General features: G+C 44.7%; 1 long non-coding RNA gene across 1 annotated transcript in view; it reads left to right on the top strand.

The window, feature by feature from the left end:
* The first annotated feature begins 5,220 nt into the window (after positions 1-5,220).
* Positions 5,221-18,010, top strand: part of LOC146356908 (uncharacterized) — a 105,946-nt gene continuing 93,156 nt past the window's right edge. Inside the window, exon 1 of the long non-coding RNA XR_014788014.1 lies at positions 5,221-5,326. This is a non-coding gene — a long non-coding RNA (uncharacterized LOC146356908). The remainder of the gene's footprint in view (positions 5,327-18,010) is intronic.

Below are 18,010 nucleotides of genomic sequence, written 5' to 3'. Positions count from 1 at the left end.
TCTCTTTGCTGCACATCAGCATCACCACTTGATGATGAAATAACAGGGCTGGGCTCTTTTAGGGTTGTGTATGGTTTGTTCACCATAGCAACAACCCACCCTTGCTGGGTTCGGATGACACAATAAGGGGTTAAAAAGAGCCAATAGGATTCTACCTGGTCCCATAAAGCTCTGCCGGTTGCCTAGCAGGCAGCTCCTTAATTGGAGAGATGAGTCTAGAAACTAGACTTGATTTGACTATACCGGATTGTAATAGTTTGCACTATAGCTAGATTTCCAGCCTGGTTGGTATGTGTTTGACTCCTGACTACTAGCCTTGACAATCCAGCACAAGATGAATGGAAAAAATTATATTACTGGGTGGGAAATCCAGTAAGATAAGCAGTTACTGAAGCAATGGAAGCTGGTGGCTCTGATGTCAGTGGGGCAGGGAATCTGCTCCGGGTTTCAGTCAGAACCAGTCAGAACTCTAAAGGAGCTATCAAAGATGCTTTGTGAAGCACCTTGGAGAGCTCCTTTAGAGTTCTGACTGAAACCCGGAGTGGATTCACCACCCCACTGACATCGGAGCCACCAGCCTCCACTGATTACTGAAGCTATGTGAGGGGTGTGGGAACATGACTATTAATACTGCTGGAGACACAACAAAATTAAATGCTGCTCCCTAGTCTCATACAAGTATCTTAATTCCTGAGAGACTTCTTGCCATCCTCTGACGCTTTGCAGCTTATGTTATTCAGCAGCTTACCAGCAAGACTAGTTTCCGTTGCAGACGTTGCAGCAAGTCATAGTTTAACCACATGAATGCATGAGTCAAAGCCCAATTCAAAAGAATGCAGGATACATTTGGGACAAAATATGTCCACCTCCTCATACAAAGCAGTTGGCCAGGGCATTGCTTTTCCACTGAGCTTAGAGGGACCACTTTGGGAGAACCAACCAATTGTCCAAAGCGTGCTCTGACTTCTGATATCTGATATCCACCTTCTGCTCCTCTTGAAAGATTTTGGAAGCATTTACAAGACCACTGATTGCAAATCTGCAACCCCTTAATCCCCTTTAACCACACAATCAGTTGAACGGAAGGTTATTCGGGACATAACAAGATGAGACACAGGATATCCATAAAAATGCTGATCTTGTGCCGATTTTATGCTGGTTTTCTTGGTTTTATGTTGGTTGCACTGCTATTGTACTGGTATTGTTTTTAGATGTATTTCTTGATGTATTTGTATTATTTATTTGCAATTTTTGTAAGCTGACAAGACGACTTAGTTGATAGGCAGTACAAAATGTCATGATTAAAATTTAAGAAAAATATTAAAAAGAGCTGCAGGGATTGGATTAGGGCTGTGGTGCTGGGAGAGGAGGATTTAACTCTTTCCCTTGTTCTGTTCTCACTGTTCTAATCACCTCCTTGAAAGTGCTGTTAGCTTCATGGTGGAAAACATATTGGGTTACCAGTATGTATTCCCTTGTAGGGCAAATAACAGCTTTAGGATGGGGAGGGAATTGGATCAGGAAAATGGCCATGGGGGGGTAACTCCCACTCCCTCTGCTTTGTGGATCAGGAAAATGGCCAGGGAGTAAGTAGTTTCCCCCTCTTCCCGAGCTCCCTAGTGCAGCTGTTTTTCCTAGTCATGTCATGTCTAGTTTGATCCTCAGAAGGTGGATCGTTTCCCCAAAACAAACATTGCTTCTGATCTGCATTAGGGATATTGAGTATCATCCAGGTTAATGAATCCAGAATGAAAGTCATATAGGAACACAGGATTTTCAAAGAATGCTGCCATAATGATGGCTAGATAGCATGCACTTTTCTAGCAATTTGTATCTCTCTATATCTCTCTACCCATCTAAAATCTATCTAAAATTATTTCTTTGCCTTTAAAGGTAGAACTGACTATGGAACTAACCAACTTCTGTGAATGAAGGAGTGGTTGAAGTATATTAAAGGATAGCTAATTTACACTTAATAATTTTGACAATGTTCTTTAAAGTGGAGAGTAAGAAGGGCACAGGGCCATCCTTACGGGTGAACAAGCTGGGTATTCGTTTTGGTGCTGAGCTGAGGGGGCAACATGCTGAGCTCAATAAGGTGAATTTTTAGTGTGCGCTCTGCAGTGAGTTAGGTTGACTCAGTGTCTACGGGCTGTTTGGGTACCAACTACAAAAATGAATTTCCACCTATTACACTAGCTTCAGTCACAGATAAGAGTAGGCTACAATATCACTTATAAGCTGACTGAGCCAGAACCAATCAGGAGCAACCCAAACCTCAGTGAACGAACAGTGTTAATAATCATCAACATTGTTAATTCATGTTCCCTCACTGAGGTCTGGCCTGTTCCTGATTGGTTCTGGCTCAGTTTATAAGTGGTACTGTAGCATACTCTGATTTGTGACTGAAGCTAGTACTTTATACCAAAACATTTCACATTTTAAAGTCTGTTTTTATTATATATACATACATATATATATATATATATATATATATAGTTTAAATCTACAAATTTATAAGCTGGATGTGTTACTGATGGTCGTTTGTTTTTTTGGAGTGCTGTATTATGCGCATCACATTGCCTGCATATCGGTTGTTTTCATCAATTAGTTTTAAAGTAGCCATGCGAGTTGGAAATAGGGATCTTTGGATTTTGTGAAATCTGTCCCGTGTATGTTTCGTGGATTGTGTGGTGTCATTTGCTTTGGCATCCATTCACAGACTAATTCGAATTATTTTTTGTTATGTGGAAAAATATGCAAATAATTTCATAAGGGGTTTCACAACAACTTACATAATTTACCTTAGTACGTAACATTTAGCATATTGTCCCCCATTCCATTCAACTTTTCCCCATGTATATTTCCCAGTCTCAGGAGAAACTTACATATTTTCCTATGAATAAATTTGCATAAATTTCAGGAAACTTAAAAAAAAAAAAAAAAAAAAGATCAGGAAGTCCATGGACTCTGTGTGGCCTGAGGGGGCTGGTCTGCAGTGGATTCTGCAGGTTGGATTCTTAGAAATCCAAGCTCATTTTAGTTCACCTCGAATTTCTCCAGCACCCCTAGCTGGAAATTATAGGAGTTGCAGGATAACACATCTGGGGGGCACCAGGTTGGGGAAGGCTGCAATATATTTTAAGAAAGTTATACGTTGATTGAGGTGCTGAAGGTGCGCTCCATCCAGGGTGCTATAATTTATCCCAGGCCTGGCAATGGAGGCCATTTCCAGCACAATCCCTGCAAACACAATGTGATCTAATTTAGGGTATGCTGTTCTTGCATTACCTCCCTGCATGATGCCGTGCTCAGAACTTAAAGACTGAAAATGGTGCCCTCAAATGATGGAATGCCAATTAGGAAAGGTACTGAATTTAGAAAACCTACAAGAGGGTTGTAAATTCAGTCCTGTTTAACCTCAGAACCTGCACCAAATGGGTCTGAAGCACCCCAGTGGGTAACCAAGCTAATCCCAACAGACAAACATCACTACAGACAAAATTGTAAATTGAAATCTATGTAAGGCTTTATTTCAGAAAAATACAAAATATAAAGAAAGGGGCATGGTGGTTATATGAGCGTTAGAAATTTGGCTAATAAGGTAATGGCATGAGCATCTAACATTGTTATGACAAGTCCTTCCAACTTTCTCCTGTTTACTACTTGCAGTTTACTAAAACAAAATGAAATTTAACTAAAACATAAGTTTTAACATAAGTCTCGTTACTTCCTCCTGTACCTTCCTTTACTATATAAAAGCTACACTAAAGCATTACTAGGTTCCTCTAGTCATGTGAAGAATAGAGGCAGAAGTTAGAGTGAAAGGAAAACCCAAGATCTGGAAATAATTCTAAATGCCCATTCTGAAGATGGGATTCCAAATCCCATCCTCAGAAATAACCTACAAGTCTCAAGCTTAGAAATAACTCTAAGTCCCAAACTCAGAAATAATTCTAAGTTCTACCTTTCAGAAAATATTCTACGTTCCAAAATCTAAGATTCTAAAGAGGCCCATAATTACTCAAATCCTTGGGTCTGGTGGCGAGGCAGAAAGAGTGAAGTGAAGTAACAGCAGCAGCAGGAACGAGAGCAGCAAGGAGCTCTCATCACCTGTGCTTTTATACCCTTGCTCTGGTCAAAGGTGGGGCCCAAGGAGCAATGAGACGATAATCTTCCAATCAAAATGGAGTGCACGTGGTCAGCGCATTCGCTCACCAATCAGAAGTAAGGTGTCTCATCTATCTCCCACACTTTCATGTGTTTGAGGAACACCATTACAAACGGGTCACTTTGAAATGTCCCAAAACATGGCCCAAAGTCTGCCATTTGGGCATGTTATCTTGACTGACTCATTTCTCCCTGGTATATCTTCTTTGAACTCCTGGTCATCTTTGGCCATTTTGGGTCATATCTGCCTGAACACCTCCTCGCAGTTGTTGCTCGTGCTCAGGCCTACAGCTTTCCCCACCCAACTAGTGTCAAGCAAGGACATTCTCTTATCAGCAGGTGTACACCACGAGATGTCAAAAGAGTATTTTTCCTCCTCTCAGTAGGCATCTGAACATGTTCAATTCTTCTGTTCATCTCACTTAGACACTCTGCCAGCACACCATGGCCTTGAACAACCTCTGTGAAGCCGCTTGTAAAGACAGCTGCATTTTCCCCCCTTTCTTCAAAGACGGTCCTGCAAAATCTTAGCATAGTGAAATAATATCAATTCGCATAGAATCAAACTTCAAGGTCTTCTCACCCAGGGGTCAAGAGTCTGGAATATAAAACTCATTACAAGTCTGGGATCTTTTAGGGGCTCTTCTTGTAGGTCTCCCCAAAACCCTCACTCAGGTCCTTCAACCATTCCAGATCAAATTAGACATCTTTACTCTTTGTTAACCCCTTTAGTACCAGATTAACAGGGATGGGGGGAATTCAAAATGGGGTTCATGTTCAGAAATTGGAATTTAGTCTTTGCTTTTGAAATAGCCAGTTAATTTCTGCAAAAATAACCACAGCATTCAGATTGTCTTTGCCTGCCATGGTGCAGTGCCTTCAGAAAGGGGAACGGTGGGGCAGACTACAGATTGTCATCCAACAGCGTTCACCTAATTTTAATTTCCACAGTCAGTAAAATGCATGATTAGTGCTAGTGGGATTTCAGGTGGGGCTCAGCCAACGGGTTCTGCTTAGCATAATCACCACTCAGGAACATCTATCAAGGGCATTCTCAGCACGATAAATTCTGCACACACGTTTGAGTTTGATTGACTTTGGAGCCCTCCTGCTGCAGGAAATCTTAATCCTAAAATGAAGCGGTTTCAGCAAGGAGGTGAGAATTAATTTCTACACTTCATTTTCACAGATTTTGTGTGCATGGATAAAGGGAGGCATTTCCCAGCTTTGCATCCAACTGGTGTGTCTTGTATTCATCCTTGAGAGCAGATCAAGAGGCAAATTATCCAGGGCCAGCTTCACTCTATTTTTATATTTCCTTATGCCCAGAAGTGCTCTGAATGTTATACAGTAAGGAGAATCAAGAGGTTCACGCCAATTTTTTAGGCTTTTTCAAACAACCAGGTTTTAGCACAATAAACTAGGGAATAGGGATGCATGAGCAAAGGGGTTGAACTTCTGTAAGTACTCAACCCGAACACTTGCAAAAGTATGAAGGTGCTTGCAGAGTGCCTGCCTATGCGACGGCTGGCTCCCCCTTTCCCTGCTCTGAAGCCCAAGAATTTGTCTTTGGGGCAAGGGCAGGAGAAAGCAACAGCGGTTGCAGTAGGTGCTTCCATGCCCCCAGCGAAACATCTTTCCCCACCTGGGATGGGGGTTCTATTTGTATAATTTGTGTTGAGGATGCTAGGACTGGTAGTTCTTTTCCACATACCTGATTTGCCACCCTGCCAGGAGGGTCTAGAATGCTCGGATGGGAAGCACCACAGAAAAATAGCTCCCATACAGCTGCATGTATATGTGAAGAAGGCTATTAACAGGGTTATTAGATAAATTCCATGTACAGAAACAGTATAGCTCTGAATACTAGATGCTAGGAATGGGGTATGGCTTGTGAGCACCCTGTGCCATCTGGCTGCCCTCCCCTAGAAACAGACTGCTGGAGTATATACTTTTGCTCTGATTTAGCAAGGCAAGTCGTATGTTCTTGTACCATAACTGTTGCTGTACTTGCATGGAGAATTGGGTTTTGGCCAGTGGAGGCTGGTAGTTCTGATGGCAGTAGGGTGGTGACTCAGCCCTGGGTTTCAGTCAGAACCAGTCAGAATTCTAAAGGAGCTCCTTTAGAATTCTGACTGGTTCTGATTGAAACCTGGAGCGGTTTTATCGCCCCACTGACATCGGAGCCACCAGCCTCCATCACTTTTGTCTAGTGGCAGCAGTATAACTCTCTCCTTAATGTGCCTGTTCCAGTTATGAGCTTTTATTTTGAAAAAGGGTAAGGAGATTTAGACTATAATCCCAAAATAATTTTCCAGGATGTAAGCACCACTGGATTCATTGGGACTTACATCTGAGTGAAGAGGTTTAGGATCAAGCCATTAGGGTTGGGATTGATCTCTTTCCCCACTTGACCAATAGTGTAAGTAAAGCCAAGAAAACGATGATGTGTATTTGCATATGTACAGATGTCTCCTAAAAAGCAAAAACATTAATATGTTTCAAAATGCTACCATGTTTTAAAATATCCCCAAGGACTACTTGCAAGATCTTAGATTTGTGCTGTTCCACAGCTCGTATTCAGTAAAGCAGGGGTGCAGAACCTGCTTCAGCCTGAGGGCCAAATTCCATTTCAGAGAGGCGCTTGGGAGCCACATTCCAGGTGGGTGGAGCCAAAGGCAAAAGAGCTGGACCAAAATACAAAAAATACCAGCCTATTGTAGCTTAAAGCTCTTATTGCCCGTAACTAAGCCTTAGCAGAGGCATTTCAGCCATTTAGAATTGGGGGAGAAGGAGAGAGAACTGCATAAAACTGCAGGAAACCACCAAACCATTGGTGTTTTGGGGTGAGGCCAGGGGAAAGGGGCATGGCCTTATCAGGAGCGCAAGAGGCCATATTTGTTCTGCACCCCTGCAGTAAAGTTTATGTTAATTCGCTTGGAATGGACTTTGACCTAGTGGTGGCTCAGGGCTTTTCCGAGATGTATTACGTTGAACAATACAAGGCCTAGGCTAGATTGAAGCAAACACTTTGCCACAAAGCTTGCGAAGGAGCTGAGAAGTGTTGCAAAAGGCTTTGGGTTGATCTAACAAGCTCAGTTTTGGTCATCTGAGCTTCCTTTATTTAGTTATTGTCAACAGGATATTTCAGCAGCAGCGACACTTTGAAGCAGAATGAATCCTTCTTGCTGATGTTTTGCAGCACTTTGAACTAGTAATATTCACATGGCTTTCAGGCAGCATTCAGCTACTATCTCATCACGTCAAGGACTCGAGAGTGAGCAAGGCCCAAAAGACAAGCTGAGATCATGTTTGTTGTTCAGTATTGCACTGGTTTTCCCCCTGGTGTTTCCAGACTGTTCATAATCACTGAATAGCTCTTAGTTAAACACTATAGTGACCAGAGATAGCTCTGCTGTAAAGTGGCCACTTATACATCACCTCCAAAAGAGAGGGAAAATGCATCACCAAAATATAAGATAAAATGTGCATATGTCGGTGTATAGGTATATGTGCAAATCTGCAGATGCAGATTTAGAGTGGAATGTGCTTAAAAACCTCCCCATGAACAGGAAACCTGTCCTGCCAATTTCTAGGCATTGTCGGCCCTTATGTCAGCCCTTAGCACTAAACACACAAAGGTCTTTAGGGTAGTTGGGTGCATGGGGATGATGTGGGCGGGGTATGGGTGCTTCAGTGACCAAGCTTAATGCCTACACAGGGCAATGGTTTTGCCAACAGAGAACAAATAACACATTGGGAATCCCCTAATTCTGGGTTGTTGCTTCTGTTTCCAGATTTTATTCATAGTGTTGAGCATGTGCAGTTTGCCGCAGCTTTGAGTTCCTTCATTCACCCATTGGCAGATTGACAAAACACTGCCCCAAAAAGTACGTTTGATGTGACTGCACACGCTGTAATTCTTTTGCTCTTTTACCCAGAGGGCAGCCCTGGCACATGGCATCCTCAGGGGACTGCTGATGCTTGTCCTGGGCCCACCCCACCAAACAATGTGTCAGCCAGCACTCTGATCAGCTCCATGCCATTCCAATTTCTCACAAGGCCTTGAAGTGACACTTGACTGGGGGGCATTTGAGGAATTAAAATAGTGGCTCCCAAACCTCCCAGTACTGGTTCAGAGCATTGCTCCTCCTGCTGCTGCTGGTACCACTATGAAGACGGTCCACGGAGGTAAGAAGGTGCCCACCAGAGGACATTTGGCCAAGGGCCCCCTCAATGGACATACGTGCGACCATAAAATGCCATCAGAAAAAGATAATAAAATCAAGGTTGTTTTTCTTTTGCAGTGTTCTTTTAAATGTGCATTTATATAGCAAAAGTGAATCAGAAATATAGAAGGGGGAAAGATGCAAATGAACTAAAGGAACTGAAAGCTGCAGCAAATGGTACATGCTCCAGTTCTTAGTAACTTCCCCAGCGGCTCCAAAGCAGCTGTGATAGTTGCTTTAGCATTGCTAATGGCAAAGTGACCCCAAGCCAGCCTGGATCGGGCTGTGTGTGTGTGCCTCATAGTATGTGTGTGTCTGTGTACCCTCCTAGTATGTGTGTGAGTGTGCCTGTGTACTCTCCTAGTACGTGTGTGTGTGTGTGTGCGTGCAGTGTGTGTGTGTGTGTGTGTGTGTGTGTACCCAGTAGGGATGTATGAGAAAATAGTTTCAGTTCATTTTTTATCAGGATCAGTTCACTGCTTCCGGACTGCACACGGACTCTTACGTAAACTGTGGCTGAAGTCACAGCCACATTTCCAATTTTACAATGTAATTCGCGGATCCCCAAAAATACGTTCAACAGAATACATACATTTTTTAAAAGGTTTATGAAAAATGAGCACAATTGATGCATACATTTGTAAAACTACACATCAAAATATGCACATATTTTCATGCGAAAAGAAAAAAGCAAAGCTTGCAATCTGATACAGATGAGTTGGGATGAGCTTCAAGATGGAATTTGGAGAACTTTGCTGAGTTCAAGTTTGTCTGATTCGCACATCCCTAGTCTCTAATATGTGTGTGCATCTCTGCCCCCCCGGTGTGTGTACACACATGTGTGTGCAGCCCTCGGACTTCCTGGCAAAACCAGATTTGGCCCTGGCCTAATTAAACCAGAATTCAGGAGGCAATGGAATGGTGTTCAAGTCATGAAGTAAACTAGAACAATTGTTCTTTTGTTCAGTCGTTAAGTCATGTCCGACTCTTCGTGACCCCATGGACCATAGCACGCCAGGCCTCCCTGTCCTCCGCTCTCTCCCGGAGTGTGCTCAAGTTCATATCCATTGCATCGGTGATGCTATCTAGCCATCTCATCCTCTGCCGTCCCCTTCTCCTTTTGCATTCAATCTTTCCCAGTATCAGGATACTTTCCAGTGAGTTTTCTCTTCGCATTAGGTGGCCAAAATATTTGAGCTTCACCTTCAGTATCTGTCCTTCCAATGAGCACTCAGGGTTGATTTCCTTTAGGATTGACTGATTTGACCTCCTTGCAGTCCAGGGGACTCGTAAGAGTCTTCTCCAGCACCACAGTTCGAAAGCATCAATTCTTTAGTGCTCAGCCTTCTTTTATAGTCCAGCTCTCACAGCCATACGTTACTACTGGGAAAACCATAGCTTTGATTATATGAACCTTTGTCAGCAAGGTGATATCTCTGCTCCTTACCATGCTGTCTAGGTTTGCCATAGCTTTCCTCCCAAGGAGAAAGCCAAGCGTCTTTTAATTTCATGGCTACAGTCACCGTCTGCGGTGATCTTGGAGCCCAAGAAAATAAAATCTGTCACTGCTTCCATTTCTTCCCCTTCTATATGCCAGGAAGTGATGGGGCCTGATGCCATGATCTTCGTTTTTTTAATGTTGTGTTTCAAACCAGCTTTTGCACTCTCCACTTTCACCCTCAACAAGAGGGTCTTTAGATCCTCTTCGCTTTCTGCCATTAGGGTGGTATCGTCTGCGTATCTGAGGTTGTTGATAATCCCCCCCGGCAATCTTAATTCCGACCTGTGATTCATCCAACCCAGCGTTTCTCATGATGTACTCTGCATATAAGTTAAATAATAAGACAATATGCAGCCTTGTTGTACTCCTTTCCCAATTTGGAACCAATCGGTTGTTCCATGTCCGGTTCTTACTGTTGCTTCTTGACCCTCGTACAGGTTTCTCAGGAGACAGGTAAGGTGGTCTGGTACTCCCATCACTTTAAGAATTTGCCACAGTTTGTTGTGATCCACACAATCAAAGGCTTTAGCGTAGTCAATGAAGCAGAAATAGACGTTTTTCTGGAATTCTCTTGCTTTCTCCATGATCCAATGAATGTTGGCGATTTGATCTCTAGTTCCTCTGCCTCTTCAAAACCCAGCTTGTACTTCCGGTAGTTCTCAGTTCACATGCTCCTGAAGCCTAGCTTGTAGGATTTTGAGCATAACCTTGCTGGCATGTGAAATGAGCACAATTGTACGGTAGTTTGAACACTCTTTGGCATTGCCCTTCTTTGGAATTGGAATGTAAACTGACCTTTTCCAGTCTTGTGGCCACTGTTGAGTGTTCCAAATGTGTTGGCATATTGAGTGCAGCACTTTAATAGCATCATCTTTTAGGATTTTAAATAGCTCAGCTGGAATACTGTCATCTCCGCTAGCTTAGTTGTTACTAATGCTTCCTAAGGCCCACTTGACTTCACTCTCTAGGATGTCCGGTTCAAGTTCAGTGACCGCACTATCATGGCTATCAGGGACATTAAGATCTTTCCTGTATAGTTCTTCTGTGTATTCTTGCCACCTCTTCTTAATCTCAACTGCTTCTGTTAGGTCCCTGCCTTCTTTGTCCTTTATCATGCCCGTCTTTGCACAAAATGTTCCCTTGAGATCTCCGATTTTCTTGAAAAGATCTCTAGTCTTTCCCATTCTATTGTTTTCCTCGATTTCTTTTCATTGTTCATTTAAGAAGGCCTTCTTGTCTCTCCTTGCTATTCTCTGGAACTCTGCATTCAGTTGGAGATATCTTCTCCTTTCTCCCTTGCTTTTTGCTTCCCTTCTTTCCTCAGCTACTTGTAAAGCCTCATCAGACAGCCACTTTGCTTTCTTGCATTTCTTTTTCTTTGGGATGGATTTAGTTGCTGCCTCCTGAACAATGTTACAGACCTCCGTCCATAGTTCCTCAGGCACTCTGTCTATCAGGTCTAATCCCTTAAATCTATTTGTCATCTCTACTGTATATTCATAAGGGATATGATATAGGTCATACCTGAATGGTTTAGTGGTTTTCCATACGTTCTTCAATTTAAGCCGAAATTTTGCAACAAGAAGCTCATGATCTCATAGAATCATAGAATAGTAGGTTTGGAAGGGGCCTACAAGGCCATCGAGTCCAACCCCCTGCTCAATGCAGGAATCCAAGTCAGAGCATCCCTGACAGATGGCTGCCCAGCCTCGTCTTGAATGCCTCCAGTGTGGGAGAGCCCACCACCTCCCTAGGTAATTGGTTCCATTGTCGTATTGCTCTAACAGTCAGGAAGTTTTTCCTGATGTTTAGCCGGAATCTGGCTTCCTGTCACTTGAGCCCATTATTCTGTGTCCTGCACTCTGGGATGATCAAGGAGAGATTCTGGCCTTCTTCTCTGTGACAAACTTTCAAGTACTTGAAGAGTGCTATCATATCTCCCCTCAGTCTTCTCTTCTCAAGGCTAAACATGCCCAGTTCTTTCAGTCTCTCTTCATAGGACTTTGTTTCCAGTCCTCTGATCATCTTTGTTGCCCTCCTCTGAACCCTCTCCAGTTTGTCTGCACCCTTCTTAAAGTGTGGTGCCCAGAACTGGACACAGTACTCCAGATGAGGCCTAACTAGTGCTGAGTAGAGGGGAACTAGTACTTCCAAGGATTTGGAAGCTGTGCTTCTATTAATGCAGCCCAAAAGAGCATTTGCCTTTTTTGCAGCCACATCACATTGTTGGCTCATATTCAGCTTGTGATCGACAACAATTCCAAGATCTTTCTTGCATTGTTTTCATGGTGCTTCCAGATGGATTGCTTTATCATCTGCTCCAGAATTTTCCCTGGGATTGATGTCAGACTGACTGGTCTGTAGTTCCCAGGTTTTTGAAGATAGGGACAACATTAGCTCTCCTCCAGTCATCTGGCACTTCACCCGTCCTCCATGATTTCTCAAAGAGAATAGACAGAGGTTCTGAGAGTTCTTCTGCTAGTTCCTTTATTACTCTAGGATGCAGTTCATCTGGCCCTGGAGATTTGAACTCATTCAAAGTCATTAGGTGTTCCTTAACCATATGCCTATTGATCTCAAGCTGCAATCCTGCCCCCTCAGCTTGCACTTCGCCTTTGCCAGGGGGCTCATAGACCCTCTTTTGGGAGAAGACTGAGCCAAAGTAGGAATTGAGCACCTCTGCCTTTTCTTTGTCATCTGTTATCGTTTTGCCATCCTTATTTAATAGCTGAACAACCATTTCTTTCCTCTGACTTTTACTATGCACGTAGCTGAAGAAAGCCTTTTTGTTGTTTTTAGCATCCCTCGCTAACCTCAGCTCGTTCTCAGCTTTAACCTTCCTGACGCCATCCCTGCAATTCTGTGCTACCTGCCTGTACTCTTCCTTTGTTACTTGGCCTTCTTTCCACTTCCTATATGTGTGCTTTTTTGTTGTCAGGTCATCTCTAAGCTTTTTGTGAAGCCACATTGGCTTCTTCTGTTGTCTTCCACCTTTTCTTCTTTTTGGAATTGTTTGTGATTGTGCCTTGAGAATTTCATTTTTTAAAAGCTCCCGCCCATCTTGGACTCCTTTTCTCGTTAGCGTCGCTTGCCACAGTCAGCTCCAGGTCTTGTTTTTACTGACTGTATAATTTTTTTACTGACTTCTCCATCTTTAGCTGCAAAGTACATAATCAATCTGATTTTGATATTGACCATCTGGTGATGTCCATGTGTCGAGTCGCCTCTTGTGCTGTTGGAAAAGAGTGTTTGCTATAGGGATGGCGGAGAATTTCTCCCTGAATGTTCGGGAGGCCGAGCGCCGACGCATTCAGCCCCCCAAAGTTGGTTGGGAAATTCTCCGCCGGCCCCCCACCCCCCCCCGGGATGGGACTTACCTTCGGCGAATGTCCCTCTCGGCGGCGGGTCCCAGCGGCGTTTTGGCAGCGTTTCGGCGCGGGCGGGGGCGGCGGCCGGTCTCCCGACTGGCTGCCGCCGCCACCATTGCAAAAAAAAACCCCTAAAGTAAAAACAAAACAAAAACACCCATGATAGGCTACGTAACGATTTACGTAGCCTATGACGGCTAGATTTCCAAAGTCAGCCATGATAGGCTATGTAAATCGTCACGTAGCCTATCACGGGTGACTTTGAAAGAAAAAAAAAGCGCGTACGCAAATGGCGGCACCCATGGGGTGCCGCCATTTGCGTTCCTTATTTTGGCACGTCTAGTCTACGTAAAGACATAGACTACGGCGAAAATAAGGGCACGCTATTTGTGTTGCCCTTATTTTCGCCGTAGTCTACGTAAATCTTTATGTAGACTAGATGTGCCAAAATAAGGAATGCAAATTTGCGTACGCGCTTTTTTTTTTCCTAAAGTCGCCCGTGATAGGCTACGTGACGATTTACGTAGCCTATCACGGGGTCTTTTTTTTTTACTTTTTGTTTCGCGGCCGGGGAGACGGGGCGCTTCTCCCCGGCATGAATTTCGGCCGGGCGAGGCAGGGCACCTCCCCCTCCCGGCCAGAATTTCGGCCGGGCGAGGTGGGACGCCTCCCCCCCCTCGCCTGAACTTCAGGGGGAAAAGCGAAGCGCCTCCCCCCCACCGCGAAGCCAAGCTGCGAAAAGGTAAGTGACTTTCGTACATCCCTAGCAAACGGATCAGCGTGTTCTCTTGGCAAAACTCTATTAGTCTTTGTCCTGCTTCATTTTGTACACCAAGGCCATGCTTGGTTCTCTACAGCATCGGATTTTCTTTTCACCACCAGACACATCCACAGCTGAGTGTCCTTTCGGCTTTGGCCCAGCCACTTCACTCTTTCTGGCGCTACTTGGAAATACCCTCTGCTCTTCCCCAGTAGTATATTGGACACCTTCCGACCTGAGGGGCTCATCTTCCGGCATCATATCTTTTAGCCTTGTGTTACGTTCCATGGGGATTTCTTGGCAAGAATACTGGAGTGGGTTGCCATTTCCTTCTCCAGTGGACCACATTTTGTCAGAACTCTCTGCCATGACCTGTCTCTCTTGGGTGGCCCTGCACGGCATAGCTTATGGCTTCACTGAGTTACGCAAGCCCCTTTGCCACAACAAGGCAGTGATCCATGAAGGGGAAACTAGAATAATGCAATGGGTGAAATCAATAGTTGGAGAGCCATGTCTGATGATGACCAGTCACAATCCAGACAAAAACACTAAATGTTCTTCCCCTCTGTTTTTTGGAGAGACAGTCTGTAGAGCCCAGTTTAGCCAATAACACAGCGATTCTGGTTTTCTTCAGTTACAGAGCCTAAACAAGCCTAGAATCAATAAACCCCATGAAGATAAGTGCCGCTTTATGAGCTATAAGTATTGTTATCCTGGCCAGCGTTTTGCTGCTTTGCGAACAAACCATAAAAGCTTCAGGACACTAAGTACTTCAAAGGACATTAAATGGGAAATAAAATCCTGCACAAGCCTATTGCTCACCAGCATTTTCCTCTGCAAATCCTCAGATGAGTTTTGCTTTAAAGCATTTCTGCCAACAGCATTTTTAACAGAGGCAGCTGGTTCAAGGGTTATTCTTGCCAGGTATAAGTCATAAAACTTATAGTTGATTTCTGAAACACACAGGAAAAGGGAACCCCTTGTCATTATAACAGCGAGAGCACAAAAAGAAGACACATGAGAGGCTCCCTCTTTCACTGCTTCTTGTGAGACACAGAAGAGTCCTAAGGTAGCTGGGTGGTTGTGCACTGGCATGATTGTTACTATCATGGGAACTTAGTTCGTAAGCAGCTGGAAATAGCCATAGCCCTGGGAAAGCAAGAGCCAAGTGGTCACAACGATAGGGAACCCCAGTGCTGAATGCAGCACCTAAAAAAAGAGATTGTAGAGTTGGGAAAAGTACAGAAAAGGGCAACTAAAAGGATCAAGAGGGTGGAACAACTCCCCTATGATGGAAGGTTACAGCAACTGGGATTGTTCAGCCTGGAAAAAAGACAAATAAGGAGACATGATAGAGGTGTACAAAATTATGCGTGGTGTGGCAAAGGTGGATAGGGAGACATTTTTCTCCCTCTCTCATATTACTAGAACCCAATGGGGTCATCCCATGAAGCTGATTGGTGTGAGATTCCAGACAGATAAAAGGAAGCATTTCTTGACACAGCGCATAGTCAAACTATAGAATTTGCTACCACAGGGTGTAGTGATGGCCCCCAATTTGGATGACTTTAAGAGGGGGTTAGACAAATTCCTGGAGGAGAAGGCTCTCAATGGCTACTAGTCCTGATGCTTCTATGCCACCTCCAGTATCAAAGGCTGTTTGCCTTTGTACACCAGTTGCTGGGGAACATGGGTGGGAGGGTGCTGTTGCGCTCATGTCCTGCTTATGAGTTACCCGTCAACAGCAGGCTGGCCACTGTGTGAACAGTGTAGTGAAAGAGAGCCAGTGTAGAGTAGTGGTGAGAGTGACGGACTGGGAGCCGGGAGATCCGGGTTCTAGTCCCCACTTGGCCATGGAAGCTCACTGGGTGACTTTGGGCCAGTCACAGACTCTCAGCCCAACCTACCTCACAGGGTTGTTGTTGTGAGGATACAACGGTGAGGAGGAGGATAATGTAAGCCGCCTTGAGTTCCTTGCGAGAGGGAGAAAGGCGGGGTATAAATGCAATAAATAAATAAATAAATAAATAAATGCTGGACTAGATGGACTCTTGGTCTGATCCAGCAGGGCTCTTCTTAGTTCTTATGTTCAAAGGCTCTGGGATCGTGTCATGCTTCTCTTCTGAACTCCTTGTCCGGTCTTCACAAGTTGCTGTTTCTCAGGGCATGTGTGCATGTGGCATTAAAAATGTCATTTGGCCTGGGAGGATGTGCCACTAGTGTATGTTGACTGTATGTAATAGAAAGAGGGTGAGATTCATGCTCAGGTGACATGTGCATCCTTAGACAAGTGGCTTTCCACCTTTCCACCTTCAGGGAACAGTTTTCTACACTGACTTGTCTGCCGAGGAACCCATCAGTGTCTGTCATGGCATTCTGTGGCCACTGAACATGCTCATTGCTCATTGCGCATTTTTGGCCCCCTTAGGATTTTTTTTCTACTTTGGAAAACCTTGAGGCTCATTAAGTGGGCAATCCTATCAGGACAGGCGGCCGCCTCTGAACTCAGAGGCGACCACCTATCCAGGGCAGGGCAGGAGCAGCGCGGAGGGGATCTTCCCCTTCGTGCTTCAGCTGCCCTGCATTCTTGGCTAGACAGCTGATTTCGGCTGTCTAGCCACGGGAAGTCAGAGCGCGGGGGGTGGTGCGGATGTCAGTCGACATATAGGAAGTGTCGGAAAGGCACTTCTGCCCTCCCCACCCCGCCCCAGGAATGCCCCGTTTTCACTGCTTAGCGCTGCTGTTATGAGCGCGGGGCCAATCCGTGCTGCCTACGAGACAGTGCGGGAGGGGATGGAAGTTGGTTCTCAGGGAACTGACTTATCCTATGGCTGTCTAGCGGCTGACTAGTGGCCATAGGATTGCACCCTAAGACAACTTTAACATGGAATAATTAAACCTATTTTCAATATTGTAGATAAAAAGCTAAATTCTATCAGCTTGCTTGGAGGCTTAGTAAAGGCAGTACACCAAACCAAACAGCGTCACGGCACCTTCTCATTGGTCTGTACTTGTAGCTTACCACATCACAGCATATTCAGCCACTGGATATCAATGATGGAGAAAGAGATAATCAAAGACATGAGACATTGGTGAATAGCAGGCTGCATACCAGCTTCTGGTCACGAATAATCTCGATAATTGAACATTTGGCATTAAGGTCCGTATAATCAAAGCTATGGTTTTCCCAGTAGCAACATATGGCTGTGAGAGCTGGACTATAAGGAAGGCCGAGCGCCGAAGAATTGATGCTTTCGAACTGTGGTCCCCTGGACTGCAAAGAGGTCAAATCAGTCAATCCTAAAGGAAATCAACCCTGACTGCTTATTGGAAGGACAGATACTGAAGCTGAAGCTCAAATATTTTGGCCACCTAATGCGAAGAGAAAACTCCCTGGAAAAGACCCTGATGCTGGGAAAGATTGAAGGCCAAAGGAGAAGGGTACGGCAGAGGATGAGATGGCTAGATAGCATCACCGATGCAATTAGGGATGGCAGAGAATTCCGCCATGGATCTCGGTGAGGCCGAATGCCAGTGCATTCGGCCCCCCGAAATCTGTGGCGGAATGGCCTGCCGCCACCCCCGCCACCACGCAGATTCCCCCCGGGACAAGACTTACCTGGAGCGGATGCTCTGGGCAGTGGCAGCGGCGGCAGCAGCTGGTCTTCCGACTGGCCGCCACCACCGCCATATGCAGTCTTGTCGGGGGGGGGGTTGTTTTTTTTTACAAGACGTGATAGGCTACGTAAATCTTTATGTAGCCTATCATGGCTGGGTAAAAAAAAAAGCGCGTACGCAAATGGCGGCGGCTACAGCCGCCGCCATTTGCATTCCTTATTTTTGGCCGTCTTAGCCTACGTAAATATTTACATAGACTAAGACGGAGAAAATAAGGGGAACGCAAATAGCGTAGCAGGCACTATTTGCATCCCTTTTTGATTCACCGTTTTAGCCTACGTAAATATTTACGTAGGCTAAAACG

This window comes from Heloderma suspectum, chromosome 1 (assembly GCF_057233095.1).
Source record: "Heloderma suspectum isolate Gila_16-S chromosome 1, 16-S_ref, whole genome shotgun sequence".
Classification (NCBI taxonomy): domain Eukaryota; kingdom Metazoa; phylum Chordata; class Lepidosauria; order Squamata; family Helodermatidae; genus Heloderma; species Heloderma suspectum.
Note: the sequence above shows the minus strand (reverse complement) of the source record. Positions and strands in the feature narration are given on the sequence as shown.